This window comes from Anomaloglossus baeobatrachus, unplaced genomic scaffold, assembly GCF_048569485.1.
Source record: "Anomaloglossus baeobatrachus isolate aAnoBae1 unplaced genomic scaffold, aAnoBae1.hap1 Scaffold_2973, whole genome shotgun sequence".
Classification (NCBI taxonomy): Eukaryota; Metazoa; Chordata; class Amphibia; order Anura; family Aromobatidae; genus Anomaloglossus; species Anomaloglossus baeobatrachus.
In genome coordinates, this window is record NW_027442410.1 from 1 (window position 1) to 15105 (window position 15105).

Here is a 15105-nt window from a genome sequence, read left to right on the forward strand (position 1 = left end):
CCACTGCAATGAATCTGAATAACTCCTCCTTTAGGGCGCAAGCAACTCCCCTCCCCCTTGCAGTCTTTCCAATTCACGATACAAAAAGACGGACAGGACAGGTTGCCTGACTTTCCGTCACTGCCACCCTTTGCCATCCTTACCCGTAGAAAGCCCTTTCATCATCCCCAAACCCTAATCTTTTCCCTTTCCTTCCCAGCCCCCAAACCCTGCCCTCTGTACCTTTCTCACCACCCGCTTCCCTTCTCCTGTCATCCCCCTACCACCCGGGAAAAAAAGAGATTGCCCCCTCCTTCCACTAGCCCACCCTCCCACCCAAAGAACAACTTCTTCTGCGCAGCTTGTTTTCTAGGCAGCAGCGCTATTGTGATGTCATCGGGGGGCATTGTGACAAGCCGCCAGTGTTCCGTCTCTTCATGTTGTGCACTGTTCAAACCGAAAATACATCAACAGGCAGGCTACAGAAAAGCTTACTAACAAAGGTTAGAGAGGGGCTTTCTCAGAGGGCTTTTTACAGTTTGTCTATTCCCAATTAGCCGGTTTAGTATACTTAATGAAAGTACTAATTCTTTCATAGGCCGCCCATTCTTAGTATTTGACGTTCAGGTAACAACAGGTAACTTTATTTGGAGTGGAAGCAGAGAGATAACACCAGATGCCAATTGTAGATCCTCTCACACCTGTGGTCACTGCAGCATCTGACTCCACTTTGTCCAAAAGGGATCTATTCCATTCAATTACACATGATCTAGATTAGACTGACAACAAGATACTGCACGGGACATAGCAGAGTTGGTGAAGTTGAGTGGTGATGAGTTTGCTATTTGGATGAATAAAGCAAGTAAAAAGTGTGTTAGATAAAAATTCATTTCAATTCGCTAATCGGGCTAATATGAATCAGGTGAATCGAGTTCTGCTTTTGGAAACTGGGTTAAGAAGGGGTGCACCGTTCCTGGAGGTACTGCAATACCAGGTCAATGCGTGGAGTGGACAGAGCAAGCTCTTTTTCCATCTCCCTGTTCTAAAAATCCATTTAATATATGGTCCCCAGATAGGGGACGTATCAGATATTAAACTGATAAGAACAGATACTACACTTGATCTTAGCCAAAAGGCCGAGAAGCGATAACCAGAATTGGTTTGGGCCTCGAGTGGCACCCTGGCCTATGCCGGACACATCTTAGGGAGAGAGAGCGAGAGGGAGACAAACCCACGCCTACACAAGACATTTTGTCACCCAAGCCAACCCTTGAAAAGGCTGCTTTGCAGAGCAAAAACAAGAAGAATGGTGCGTTTTGCAGCCGCCGCCCACTGCAATGAATCTGAATAACTCCTCCTTTAGGGCGCAAGCAACTCCCCTCCCCCTTGCAGTCTTTCCAATTCACGATACAAAAAGACGGACAGGACAGGTTGCCTGACTTTCCGTCACTGCCACCCTTTGCCATCCTTACCCGTAGAAAGCCCTTTCATCATCCCCAAACCCTAATCTTTTCCCTTTCCTTCCCAGCCCCCAAACCCTGCCCTCTGTACCTTTCTCACCACCCGCTTCCCTTCTCCTGTCATCCCCCTACCACCCGGGAAAAAAAGAGATTGCCCCCTCCTTCCACTAGCCCACCCTCCCACCCAAAGAACAACTTCTTCTGCGCAGCTTGTTTTCTAGGCAGCAGCGCTATTGTGATGTCATCGGGGGGCATTGTGACAAGCCGCCAGTGTTCCGTCTCTTCATGTTGTGCACTGTTCAAACCGAAAATACATCAACAGGCAGGCTACAGAAAAGCTTACTAACAAAGGTTAGAGAGGGGCTTTCTCAGAGGGCTTTTTACAGTTTGTCTATTCCCAATTAGCCGGTTTAGTATACTTAATGAAAGTACTAATTCTTTCATAGGCCGCCCATTCTTAGTATTTGACGTTCAGGTAACAACAGGTAACTTTATTTGGAGTGGAAGCAGAGAGATAACACCAGATGCCAATTGTAGATCCTCTCACACCTGTGGTCACTGCAGCATCTGACTCCACTTTGTCCAAAAGGGATCTATTCCATTCAATTACACATGATCTAGATTAGACTGACAACAAGATACTGCACGGGACATAGCAGAGTTGGTGAAGTTGAGTGGTGATGAGTTTGCTATTTGGATGAATAAAGCAAGTAAAAAGTGTGTTAGATAAAAATTCATTTCAATTCGCTAATCGGGCTAATATGAATCAGGTGAATCGAGTTCTGCTTTTGGAAACTGGGTTAAGAAGGGGTGCACCGTTCCTGGAGGTACTGCAATACCAGGTCAATGCGTGGAGTGGACAGAGCAAGCTCTTTTTCCATCTCCCTGTTCTAAAAATCCATTTAATATATGGTCCCCAGATAGGGGACGTATCAGATATTAAACTGATAAGAACAGATACTACACTTGATCTTAGCCAAAAGGCCGAGAAGCGATAACCAGAATTGGTTTGGGCCTCGAGTGGCACCCTGGCCTATGCCGGACACATCTTAGGGAGAGAGAGCGAGAGGGAGACAAACCCACGCCTACACAAGACATTTTGTCACCCAAGCCAACCCTTGAAAAGGCTGCTTTGCAGAGCAAAAACAAGAAGAATGGTGCGTTTTGCAGCCGCCGCCCACTGCAATGAATCTGAATAACTCCTCCTTTAGGGCGCAAGCAACTCCCCTCCCCCTTGCAGTCTTTCCAATTCACGATACAAAAAGACGGACAGGACAGGTTGCCTGACTTTCCGTCACTGCCACCCTTTGCCATCCTTACCCGTAGAAAGCCCTTTCATCATCCCCAAACCCTAATCTTTTCCCTTTCCTTCCCAGCCCCCAAACCCTGCCCTCTGTACCTTTCTCACCACCCGCTTCCCTTCTCCTGTCATCCCCCTACCACCCGGGAAAAAAAGAGATTGCCCCCTCCTTCCACTAGCCCACCCTCCCACCCAAAGAACAACTTCTTCTGCGCAGCTTGTTTTCTAGGCAGCAGCGCTATTGTGATGTCATCGGGGGGCATTGTGACAAGCCGCCAGTGTTCCGTCTCTTCATGTTGTGCACTGTTCAAACCGAAAATACATCAACAGGCAGGCTACAGAAAAGCTTACTAACAAAGGTTAGAGAGGGGCTTTCTCAGAGGGCTTTTTACAGTTTGTCTATTCCCAATTAGCCGGTTTAGTATACTTAATGAAAGTACTAATTCTTTCATAGGCCGCCCATTCTTAGTATTTGACGTTCAGGTAACAACAGGTAACTTTATTTGGAGTGGAAGCAGAGAGATAACACCAGATGCCAATTGTAGATCCTCTCACACCTGTGGTCACTGCAGCATCTGACTCCACTTTGTCCAAAAGGGATCTATTCCATTCAATTACACATGATCTAGATTAGACTGACAACAAGATACTGCACGGGACATAGCAGAGTTGGTGAAGTTGAGTGGTGATGAGTTTGCTATTTGGATGAATAAAGCAAGTAAAAAGTGTGTTAGATAAAAATTCATTTCAATTCGCTAATCGGGCTAATATGAATCAGGTGAATCGAGTTCTGCTTTTGGAAACTGGGTTAAGAAGGGGTGCACCGTTCCTGGAGGTACTGCAATACCAGGTCAATGCGTGGAGTGGACAGAGCAAGCTCTTTTTCCATCTCCCTGTTCTAAAAATCCATTTAATATATGGTCCCCAGATAGGGGACGTATCAGATATTAAACTGATAAGAACAGATACTACACTTGATCTTAGCCAAAAGGCCGAGAAGCGATAACCAGAATTGGTTTGGGCCTCGAGTGGCACCCTGGCCTATGCCGGACACATCTTAGGGAGAGAGAGCGAGAGGGAGACAAACCCACGCCTACACAAGACATTTTGTCACCCAAGCCAACCCTTGAAAAGGCTGCTTTGCAGAGCAAAAACAAGAAGAATGGTGCGTTTTGCAGCCGCCGCCCACTGCAATGAATCTGAATAACTCCTCCTTTAGGGCGCAAGCAACTCCCCTCCCCCTTGCAGTCTTTCCAATTCACGATACAAAAAGACGGACAGGACAGGTTGCCTGACTTTCCGTCACTGCCACCCTTTGCCATCCTTACCCGTAGAAAGCCCTTTCATCATCCCCAAACCCTAATCTTTTCCCTTTCCTTCCCAGCCCCCAAACCCTGCCCTCTGTACCTTTCTCACCACCCGCTTCCCTTCTCCTGTCATCCCCCTACCACCCGGGAAAAAAAGAGATTGCCCCCTCCTTCCACTAGCCCACCCTCCCACCCAAAGAACAACTTCTTCTGCGCAGCTTGTTTTCTAGGCAGCAGCGCTATTGTGATGTCATCGGGGGGCATTGTGACAAGCCGCCAGTGTTCCGTCTCTTCATGTTGTGCACTGTTCAAACCGAAAATACATCAACAGGCAGGCTACAGAAAAGCTTACTAACAAAGGTTAGAGAGGGGCTTTCTCAGAGGGCTTTTTACAGTTTGTCTATTCCCAATTAGCCGGTTTAGTATACTTAATGAAAGTACTAATTCTTTCATAGGCCGCCCATTCTTAGTATTTGACGTTCAGGTAACAACAGGTAACTTTATTTGGAGTGGAAGCAGAGAGATAACACCAGATGCCAATTGTAGATCCTCTCACACCTGTGGTCACTGCAGCATCTGACTCCACTTTGTCCAAAAGGGATCTATTCCATTCAATTACACATGATCTAGATTAGACTGACAACAAGATACTGCACGGGACATAGCAGAGTTGGTGAAGTTGAGTGGTGATGAGTTTGCTATTTGGATGAATAAAGCAAGTAAAAAGTGTGTTAGATAAAAATTCATTTCAATTCGCTAATCGGGCTAATATGAATCAGGTGAATCGAGTTCTGCTTTTGGAAACTGGGTTAAGAAGGGGTGCACCGTTCCTGGAGGTACTGCAATACCAGGTCAATGCGTGGAGTGGACAGAGCAAGCTCTTTTTCCATCTCCCTGTTCTAAAAATCCATTTAATATATGGTCCCCAGATAGGGGACGTATCAGATATTAAACTGATAAGAACAGATTTTTGATTTAATGAAGCTTTCCAAAGCACCACAAAAAATGCATGACCGAAGTCACACCAAAAACAGTGCAAAGGCTAGGATTCGTGTGGACCCCACCGTGAGGAGAGGGTCCCCAAAAATCAACCCCGTCCCTCCGAGCCAGAAGGCCACAGCAAGGGTCAGGGATCTTCGGTGCTCCCCCAAGCCGAAGCCTGGTTGAGCCTTGTCGTTGCTCCCAGCGTCCACCCAGGCATCTTACCCAAGTGGAGTAGAGAGCTACTAGTTGTTGGTTTCGCAGCCGAAACTGCCCGGACCGTCAACCGGTGTTGGTTTCTCAGCCCAAGGCTAACCGGACCTCCAACCGGGTGTTGGTTTCTCAGCCGAAGCTGACCCAGACCTCCAACCGGGTGTTGGTTTCTCAGCCGAAGCTGACCCGGACCTCCAACCGGGTGTTAGTTTCTCAGCCCAAAGCTGACCAGACCTCCGACCGGGATTATAAAAATTTCCCTTCCTAGCCAGAAGGCCGGGATAGGGTAATATGCTCAAAAAGTATGAAAAGGCAAGGTACGGTGTGCTACAGAGCCCAAGGCTTGCCGGGGTCCCAAGCCAGCAAGCTCAGACTCACTCCAGGGTCGTCAGTCCTGGGGCACGTTGTACCATAGCCCCCCACCCTTACTCAGTCTAATAGCCTCGATCCTGGTAGGGCCATGTTTTCCACTAGATGAATATACTATCCACCCAGAGTACTAGCAAGCGCAACCTTCCAGTGTGCATTGTATCATTGTACTAAGGTGGCCTGGAGCTTAAACCACCTCTTCGAACAACACTACACTTGATCTTAGCCAAAAGGCCGAGAAGCGATAACCAGAATTGGTTTGGGCCTCGAGTGGCACCCTGGCCTATGCCGGACACATCTTAGGGAGAGAGAGCGAGAGGGAGACAAACCCACGCCTACACAAGACATTTTGTCACCCAAGCCAACCCTTGAAAAGGCTGCTTTGCAGAGCAAAAACAAGAAGAATGGTGCGTTTTGCAGCCGCCGCCCACTGCAATGAATCTGAATAACTCCTCCTTTAGGGCGCAAGCAACTCCCCTCCCCCTTGCAGTCTTTCCAATTCACGATACAAAAAGACGGACAGGACAGGTTGCCTGACTTTCCGTCACTGCCACCCTTTGCCATCCTTACCCGTAGAAAGCCCTTTCATCATCCCCAAACCCTAATCTTTTCCCTTTCCTTCCCAGCCCCCAAACCCTGCCCTCTGTACCTTTCTCACCACCCGCTTCCCTTCTCCTGTCATCCCCCTACCACCCGGGAAAAAAAGAGATTGCCCCCTCCTTCCACTAGCCCACCCTCCCACCCAAAGAACAACTTCTTCTGCGCAGCTTGTTTTCTAGGCAGCAGCGCTATTGTGATGTCATCGGGGGGCATTGTGACAAGCCGCCAGTGTTCCGTCTCTTCATGTTGTGCACTGTTCAAACCGAAAATACATCAACAGGCAGGCTACAGAAAAGCTTACTAACAAAGGTTAGAGAGGGGCTTTCTCAGAGGGCTTTTTACAGTTTGTCTATTCCCAATTAGCCGGTTTAGTATACTTAATGAAAGTACTAATTCTTTCATAGGCCGCCCATTCTTAGTATTTGACGTTCAGGTAACAACAGGTAACTTTATTTGGAGTGGAAGCAGAGAGATAACACCAGATGCCAATTGTAGATCCTCTCACACCTGTGGTCACTGCAGCATCTGACTCCACTTTGTCCAAAAAGGATCTATTCCATTCAATTACACATGATCTAGATTAGACTGACAACAAGATACTGCACGGGACATAGCAGAGTTGGTGAAGTTGAGTGGTGATGAGTTTGCTATTTGGATGAATAAAGCAAGTAAAAAGTGTGTTAGATAAAAATTCATTTCAATTCGCTAATCGGGCTAATATGAATCAGGTGAATCGAGTTCTGCTTTTGGAAACTGGGTTAAGAAGGGGTGCACCGTTCCTGGAGGTACTGCAATACCAGGTCAATGCGTGGAGTGGACAGAGCAAGCTCTTTTTCCATCTCCCTGTTCTAAAAATCCATTTAATATATGGTCCCCAGATAGGGGACGTATCAGATATTAAACTGATAAGAACAGATACTACACTTGATCTTAGCCAAAAGGCCGAGAAGCGATAACCAGAATTGGTTTGGGCCTCGAGTGGCACCCTGGCCTATGCCGGACACATCTTAGGGAGAGAGAGCGAGAGGGAGACAAACCCACGCCTACACAAGACATTTTGTCACCCAAGCCAACCCTTGAAAAGGCTGCTTTGCAGAGCAAAAACAAGAAGAATGGTGCGTTTTGCAGCCGCCGCCCACTGCAATGAATCTGAATAACTCCTCCTTTAGAGCGCAAGCAACTCCCCTCCCCCTTGCAGTCTTTCCAATTCACGATACAAAAAGACGGACAGGACAGGTTGCCTGACTTTCCGTCACTGCCACCCTTTGCCATCCTTACCCGTAGAAAGCCCTTTCATCATCCCCAAACCCTAATCTTTTCCCTTTCCTTCCCAGCCCCCAAACCCTGCCCTCTGTACCTTTCTCACCACCCGCTTCCCTTCTCCTGTCATCCCCCTACCACCCGGGAAAAAAAGAGATTGCCCCCTCCTTCCACTAGCCCACCCTCCCACCCAAAGAACAACTTCTTCTGCGCAGCTTGTTTTCTAGGCAGCAGCGCTATTGTGATGTCATCGGGGGGCATTGTGACAAGCCGCCAGTGTTCCGTCTCTTCATGTTGTGCACTGTTCAAACCGAAAATACATCAACAGGCAGGCTACAGAAAAGCTTACTAACAAAGGTTAGAGAGGGGCTTTCTCAGAGGGCTTTTTACAGTTTGTCTATTCCCAATTAGCCGGTTTAGTATACTTAATGAAAGTACTAATTCTTTCATAGGCCGCCCATTCTTAGTATTTGACGTTCAGGTAACAACAGGTAACTTTATTTGGAGTGGAAGCAGAGAGATAACACCAGATGCCAATTGTAGATCCTCTCACACCTGTGGTCACTGCAGCATCTGACTCCACTTTGTCCAAAAGGGATCTATTCCATTCAATTACACATGATCTAGATTAGACTGACAACAAGATACTGCACGGGACATAGCAGAGTTGGTGAAGTTGAGTGGTGATGAGTTTGCTATTTGGATGAATAAAGCAAGTAAAAAGTGTGTTAGATAAAAATTCATTTCAATTCGCTAATCGGGCTAATATGAATCAGGTGAATCGAGTTCTGCTTTTGGAAACTGGGTTAAGAAGGGGTGCACCGTTCCTGGAGGTACTGCAATACCAGGTCAATGCGTGGAGTGGACAGAGCAAGCTCTTTTTCCATCTCCCTGTTCTAAAAATCCATTTAATATATGGTCCCCAGATAGGGGACGTATCAGATATTAAACTGATAAGAACAGATGAGATTACATCCGCAAATTTCAGAAAACGGTCATCGGCCACCACACAAAAGCGCAGTGCCGCAGGTGATCGCCTCCCGAGCCCAGGAACCACCAGCCATAAGGGGACGTAAGCACCAAAAGGCGCAACAATCCCCGAGGCCGGCGGTTGTGCAAGCCCGGGCCCCTCCCAGCCAAGACCAAGGCAAACCCAATGAAGGGACTACACTTGATCTTAGCCAAAAGGCCGAGAAGCGATAACCAGAATTGGTTTGGGCCTCGAGTGGCACCCTGGCCTATGCCGGACACATCTTAGGGAGAGAGAGCGAGAGGGAGACAAACCCACGCCTACACAAGACATTTTGTCACCCAAGCCAACCCTTGAAAAGGCTGCTTTGCAGAGCAAAAACAAGAAGAATGGTGCGTTTTGCAGCCGCCGCCCACTGCAATGAATCTGAATAACTCCTCCTTTAGGGCGCAAGCAACTCCCCTCCCCCTTGCAGTCTTTCCAATTCACGATACAAAAAGACGGACAGGACAGGTTGCCTGACTTTCCGTCACTGCCACCCTTTGCCATCCTTACCCGTAGAAAGCCCTTTCATCATCCCCAAACCCTAATCTTTTCCCTTTCCTTCCCAGCCCCCAAACCCTGCCCTCTGTACCTTTCTCACCACCCGCTTCCCTTCTCCTGTCATCCCCCTACCACCCGGGAAAAAAAGAGATTGCCCCCTCCTTCTACTAGCCCACCCTCCCACCCAAAGAACAACTTCTTCTGCGCAGCTTGTTTTCTAGGCAGCAGCGCTATTGTGATGTCATCGGGGGGCATTGTGACAAGCCGCCAGTGTTCCGTCTCTTCATGTTGTGCACTGTTCAAACCGAAAATACATCAACAGGCAGGCTACAGAAAAGCTTACTAACAAAGGTTAGAGAGGGGCTTTCTCAGAGGGCTTTTTACAGTTTGTCTATTCCCAATTAGCCGGTTTAGTATACTTAATGAAAGTACTAATTCTTTCATAGGCCGCCCATTCTTAGTATTTGACGTTCAGGTAACAACAGGTAACTTTATTTGGAGTGGAAGCAGAGAGATAACACCAGATGCCAATTGTAGATCCTCTCACACCTGTGGTCACTGCAGCATCTGACTCCACTTTGTCCAAAAGGGATCTATTCCATTCAATTACACATGATCTAGATTAGACTGACAACAAGATACTGCACGGGACATAGCAGAGTTGGTGAAGTTGAGTGGTGATGAGTTTGCTATTTGGATGAATAAAGCAAGTAAAAAGTGTGTTAGATAAAAATTCATTTCAATTCGCTAATCGGGCTAATATGAATCAGGTGAATCGAGTTCTGCTTTTGGAAACTGGGTTAAGAAGGGGTGCACCGTTCCTGGAGGTACTGCAATACCAGGTCAATGCGTGGAGTGGACAGAGCAAGCTCTTTTTCCATCTCCCTGTTCTAAAAATCCATTTAATATATGGTCCCCAGATAGGGGACGTATCAGATATTAAACTGATAAGAACAGATGAGATTTCATCCGCAATTTTCAGAATCAAGGTAGCCCCGAAGGCCAGCAGGCCACCACACAAAAGCGCAGTGCCTGGGTGATCGCCTCCCGAGCCCAGGAACCACCAGCCACAAGGGGACGTAAGCACCAAAAGGCGCAACAATCCCCGAGGCCAGCGGTTGTGCAAGCCCGGGCCCCTCCCAGCCAAGACCAAGGCAAACCCAATGAAGGGACTACACTTGATCTTAGCCAAAAGGCCGAGAAGCGATAACCAGAATTGGTTTGGGCCTCGAGTGGCACCCTGGCCTATGCCGGACACATCTTAGGGAGAGAGAGCGAGAGGGAGACAAACCCACGCCTACACAAGACATTTTGTCACCCAAGCCAACCCTTGAAAAGGCTGCTTTGCAGAGCAAAAACAAGAAGAATGGTGCGTTTTGCAGCCGCCGCCCACTGCAATGAATCTGAATAACTCCTCCTTTAGGGCGCAAGCAACTCCCCTCCCCCTTGCAGTCTTTCCAATTCACGATACAAAAAGACGGACAGGACAGGTTGCCTGACTTTCCGTCACTGCCACCCTTTGCCATCCTTACCCGTAGAAAGCCCTTTCATCATCCCCAAACCCTAATCTTTTCCCTTTCCTTCCCAGCCCCCAAACCCTGCCCTCTGTACCTTTCTCACCACCCGCTTCCCTTCTCCTGTCATCCCCCTACCACCCGGGAAAAAAAGAGATTGCCCCCTCCTTCCACTAGCCCACCCTCCCACCCAAAGAACAACTTCTTCTGCGCAGCTTGTTTTCTAGGCAGCAGCGCTATTGTGATGTCATCGGGGGGCATTGTGACAAGCCGCCAGTGTTCCGTCTCTTCATGTTGTGCACTGTTCAAACCGAAAATACATCAACAGGCAGGCTACAGAAAAGCTTACTAACAAAGGTTAGAGAGGGGCTTTCTCAGAGGGCTTTTTACAGTTTGTCTATTCCCAATTAGCCGGTTTAGTATACTTAATGAAAGTACTAATTCTTTCATAGGCCGCCCATTCTTAGTATTTGACGTTCAGGTAACAACAGGTAACTTTATTTGGAGTGGAAGCAGAGAGATAACACCAGATGCCAATTGTAGATCCTCTCACACCTGTGGTCACTGCAGCATCTGACTCCACTTTGTCCAAAAGGGATCTATTCCATTCAATTACACATGATCTAGATTAGACTGACAACAAGATACTGCACGGGACATAGCAGAGTTGGTGAAGTTGAGTGGTGATGAGTTTGCTATTTGGATGAATAAAGCAAGTAAAAAGTGTGTTAGATAAAAATTCATTTCAATTCGCTAATCGGGCTAATATGAATCAGGTGAATCGAGTTCTGCTTTTGGAAACTGGGTTAAGAAGGGGTGCACCGTTCCTGGAGGTACTGCAATACCAGGTCAATGCGTGGAGTGGACAGAGCAAGCTCTTTTTCCATCTCCCTGTTCTAAAAATCCATTTAATATATGGTCCCCAGATAGGGGACGTATCAGATATTAAACTGATAAGAACAGATACTACACTTGATCTTAGCCAAAAGGCCGAGAAGCGATAACCAGAATTGGTTTGGGCCTCGAGTGGCACCCTGGCCTATGCCGGACACATCTTAGGGAGAGAGAGCGAGAGGGAGACAAACCCACGCCTACACAAGACATTTTGTCACCCAAGCCAACCCTTGAAAAGGCTGCTTTGCAGAGCAAAAACAAGAAGAATGGTGCGTTTTGCAGCCGCCGCCCACTGCAATGAATCTGAATAACTCCTCCTTTAGGGCGCAAGCAACTCCCCTCCCCCTTGCAGTCTTTCCAATTCACGATACAAAAAGACGGACAGGACAGGTTGCCTGACTTTCCGTCACTGCCACCCTTTGCCATCCTTACCCGTAGAAAGCCCTTTCATCATCCCCAAACCCTAATCTTTTCCCTTTCCTTCCCAGCCCCCAAACCCTGCCCTCTGTACCTTTCTCACCACCCGCTTCCCTTCTCCTGTCATCCCCCTACCACCCGGGAAAAAAAGAGATTGCCCCCTCCTTCCACTAGCCCACCCTCCCACCCAAAGAACAACTTCTTCTGCGCAGCTTGTTTTCTAGGCAGCAGCGCTATTGTGATGTCATCGGGGGGCATTGTGACAAGCCGCCAGTGTTCCGTCTCTTCATGTTGTGCACTGTTCAAACCGAAAATACATCAACAGGCAGGCTACAGAAAAGCTTACTAACAAAGGTTAGAGAGGGGCTTTCTCAGAGGGCTTTTTACAGTTTGTCTATTCCCAATTAGCCGGTTTAGTATACTTAATGAAAGTACTAATTCTTTCATAGGCCGCCCATTCTTAGTATTTGACGTTCAGGTAACAACAGGTAACTTTATTTGGAGTGGAAGCAGAGAGATAACACCAGATGCCAATTGTAGATCCTCTCACACCTGTGGTCACTGCAGCATCTGACTCCACTTTGTCCAAAAGGGATCTATTCCATTCAATTACACATGATCTAGATTAGACTGACAACAAGATACTGCACGGGACATAGCAGAGTTGGTGAAGTTGAGTGGTGATGAGTTTGCTATTTGGATGAATAAAGCAAGTAAAAAGTGTGTTAGATAAAAATTCATTTCAATTCGCTAATCGGGCTAATATGAATCAGGTGAATCGAGTTCTGCTTTTGGAAACTGGGTTAAGAAGGGGTGCACCGTTCCTGGAGGTACTGCAATACCAGGTCAATGCGTGGAGTGGACAGAGCAAGCTCTTTTTCCATCTCCCTGTTCTAAAAATCCATTTAATATATGGTCCCCAGATAGGGGACGTATCAGATATTAAACTGATAAGAACAGATACTACACTTGATCTTAGCCAAAAGGCCGAGAAGCGATAACCAGAATTGGTTTGGGCCTCGAGTGGCACCCTGGCCTATGCCGGACACATCTTAGGGAGAGAGAGCGAGAGGGAGACAAACCCACGCCTACACAAGACATTTTGTCACCCAAGCCAACCCTTGAAAAGGCTGCTTTGCAGAGCAAAAACAAGAAGAATGGTGCGTTTTGCAGCCGCCGCCCACTGCAATGAATCTGAATAACTCCTCCTTTAGGGCGCAAGCAACTCCCCTCCCCCTTGCAGTCTTTCCAATTCACGATACAAAAAGACGGACAGGACAGGTTGCCTGACTTTCCGTCACTGCCACCCTTTGCCATCCTTACCCGTAGAAAGCCCTTTCATCATCCCCAAACCCTAATCTTTTCCCTTTCCTTCCCAGCCCCCAAACCCTGCCCTCTGTACCTTTCTCACCACCCGCTTCCCTTCTCCTGTCATCCCCCTACCACCCGGGAAAAAAAGAGATTGCCCCCTCCTTCCACTAGCCCACCCTCCCACCCAAAGAACAACTTCTTCTGCGCAGCTTGTTTTCTAGGCAGCAGCGCTATTGTGATGTCATCGGGGGGCATTGTGACAAGCCGCCAGTGTTCCGTCTCTTCATGTTGTGCACTGTTCAAACCGAAAATACATCAACAGGCAGGCTACAGAAAAGCTTACTAACAAAGGTTAGAGAGGGGCTTTCTCAGAGGGCTTTTTACAGTTTGTCTATTCCCAATTAGCCGGTTTAGTATACTTAATGAAAGTACTAATTCTTTCATAGGCCGCCCATTCTTAGTATTTGACGTTCAGGTAACAACAGGTAACTTTATTTGGAGTGGAAGCAGAGAGATAACACCAGATGCCAATTGTAGATCCTCTCACACCTGTGGTCACTGCAGCATCTGACTCCACTTTGTCCAAAAGGGATCTATTCCATTCAATTACACATGATCTAGATTAGACTGACAACAAGATACTGCACGGGACATAGCAGAGTTGGTGAAGTTGAGTGGTGATGAGTTTGCTATTTGGATGAATAAAGCAAGTAAAAAGTGTGTTAGATAAAAATTCATTTCAATTCGCTAATCGGGCTAATATGAATCAGGTGAATCGAGTTCTGCTTTTGGAAACTGGGTTAAGAAGGGGTGCACCGTTCCTGGAGGTACTGCAATACCAGGTCAATGCGTGGAGTGGACAGAGCAAGCTCTTTTTCCATCTCCCTGTTCTAAAAATCCATTTAATATATGGTCCCCAGATAGGGGACGTATCAGATATTAAACTGATAAGAACAGATACTACACTTGATCTTAGCCAAAAGGCCGAGAAGCGATAACCAGAATTGGTTTGGGCCTCGAGTGGCACCCTGGCCTATGCCGGACACATCTTAGGGAGAGAGAGCGAGAGGGAGACAAACCCACGCCTACACAAGACATTTTGTCACCCAAGCCAACCCTTGAAAAGGCTGCTTTGCAGAGCAAAAACAAGAAGAATGGTGCGTTTTGCAGCCGCCGCCCACTGCAATGAATCTGAATAACTCCTCCTTTAGGGCGCAAGCAACTCCCCTCCCCCTTGCAGTCTTTCCAATTCACGATACAAAAAGACGGACAGGACAGGTTGCCTGACTTTCCGTCACTGCCACCCTTTGCCATCCTTACCCGTAGAAAGCCCTTTCATCATCCCCAAACCCTAATCTTTTCCCTTTCCTTCCCAGCCCCCAAACCCTGCCCTCTGTACCTTTCTCACCACCCGCTTCCCTTCTCCTGTCATCCCCCTACCACCCGGGAAAAAAAGAGATTGCCCCCTCCTTCCACTAGCCCACCCTCCCACCCAAAGAACAACTTCTTCTGCGCAGCTTGTTTTCTAGGCAGCAGCGCTATTGTGATGTCATCGGGGGGCATTGTGACAAGCCGCCAGTGTTCCGTCTCTTCATGTTGTGCACTGTTCAAACCGAAAATACATCAACAGGCAGGCTACAGAAAAGCTTACTAACAAAGGTTAGAGAGGGGCTTTCTCAGAGGGCTTTTTACAGTTTGTCTATTCCCAATTAGCCGGTTTAGTATACTTAATGAAAGTACTAATTCTTTCATAGGCCGCCCATTCTTAGTATTTGACGTTCAGGTAACAACAGGTAACTTTATTTGGAGTGGAAGCAGAGAGATAACACCAGATGCCAATTGTAGATCCTCTCACACCTGTGGTCACTGCAGCATCTGACTCCACTTTGTCCAAAAGGGATCTATTCCATTCAATTACACATGATCTAGATTAGACTGACAACAAGATACTGCACGGGACATAGCAGAGTTGGTGAAGTTGAGTGGT

General features: G+C 47.5%; 10 non-coding genes across 10 annotated transcripts; all 10 read right to left on the bottom strand.

Moving 5' to 3' along the window:
• Window positions 1–936: 936 nt before the first annotated feature.
• On the bottom strand, window positions 937–1127 carry LOC142267903 (U2 spliceosomal RNA). Its single transcript, XR_012733710.1, has one exon. It is a non-coding gene; the product is annotated as a U2 spliceosomal RNA (small nuclear RNA).
• A 1117-nt stretch (window positions 1128–2244) lies between these two features.
• LOC142267915 (U2 spliceosomal RNA) lies at window positions 2245–2435 on the bottom strand. The gene has a single exon (XR_012733721.1). It is a non-coding gene; the product is annotated as a U2 spliceosomal RNA (small nuclear RNA).
• Window positions 2436–3552: 1117 nt separating this feature from the next.
• Window positions 3553–3743, bottom strand: LOC142267927 (U2 spliceosomal RNA). The gene has a single exon (XR_012733732.1). It is a non-coding gene; the product is annotated as a U2 spliceosomal RNA (small nuclear RNA).
• Window positions 3744–4860: 1117 nt separating this feature from the next.
• Window positions 4861–5053, bottom strand: LOC142267871 (U2 spliceosomal RNA). Its single transcript, XR_012733685.1, has one exon. It is a non-coding gene; the product is annotated as a U2 spliceosomal RNA (small nuclear RNA).
• A 1919-nt stretch (window positions 5054–6972) lies between these two features.
• Window positions 6973–7163, bottom strand: LOC142267940 (U2 spliceosomal RNA). The gene has a single exon (XR_012733743.1). It is a non-coding gene; the product is annotated as a U2 spliceosomal RNA (small nuclear RNA).
• A 1117-nt stretch (window positions 7164–8280) lies between these two features.
• On the bottom strand, window positions 8281–8465 carry LOC142267886 (U2 spliceosomal RNA). Its single transcript, XR_012733698.1, has one exon. It is a non-coding gene; the product is annotated as a U2 spliceosomal RNA (small nuclear RNA).
• Window positions 8466–9787: 1322 nt separating this feature from the next.
• On the bottom strand, window positions 9788–9971 carry LOC142267883 (U2 spliceosomal RNA). The gene has a single exon (XR_012733696.1). It is a non-coding gene; the product is annotated as a U2 spliceosomal RNA (small nuclear RNA).
• Window positions 9972–11307: 1336 nt separating this feature from the next.
• On the bottom strand, window positions 11308–11498 carry LOC142267858 (U2 spliceosomal RNA). The gene has a single exon (XR_012733673.1). It is a non-coding gene; the product is annotated as a U2 spliceosomal RNA (small nuclear RNA).
• A 1117-nt stretch (window positions 11499–12615) lies between these two features.
• On the bottom strand, window positions 12616–12806 carry LOC142267870 (U2 spliceosomal RNA). The gene has a single exon (XR_012733684.1). It is a non-coding gene; the product is annotated as a U2 spliceosomal RNA (small nuclear RNA).
• Window positions 12807–13923: 1117 nt separating this feature from the next.
• On the bottom strand, window positions 13924–14114 carry LOC142267882 (U2 spliceosomal RNA). The gene has a single exon (XR_012733695.1). It is a non-coding gene; the product is annotated as a U2 spliceosomal RNA (small nuclear RNA).
• Window positions 14115–15105: the final 991 nt, after the last annotated feature.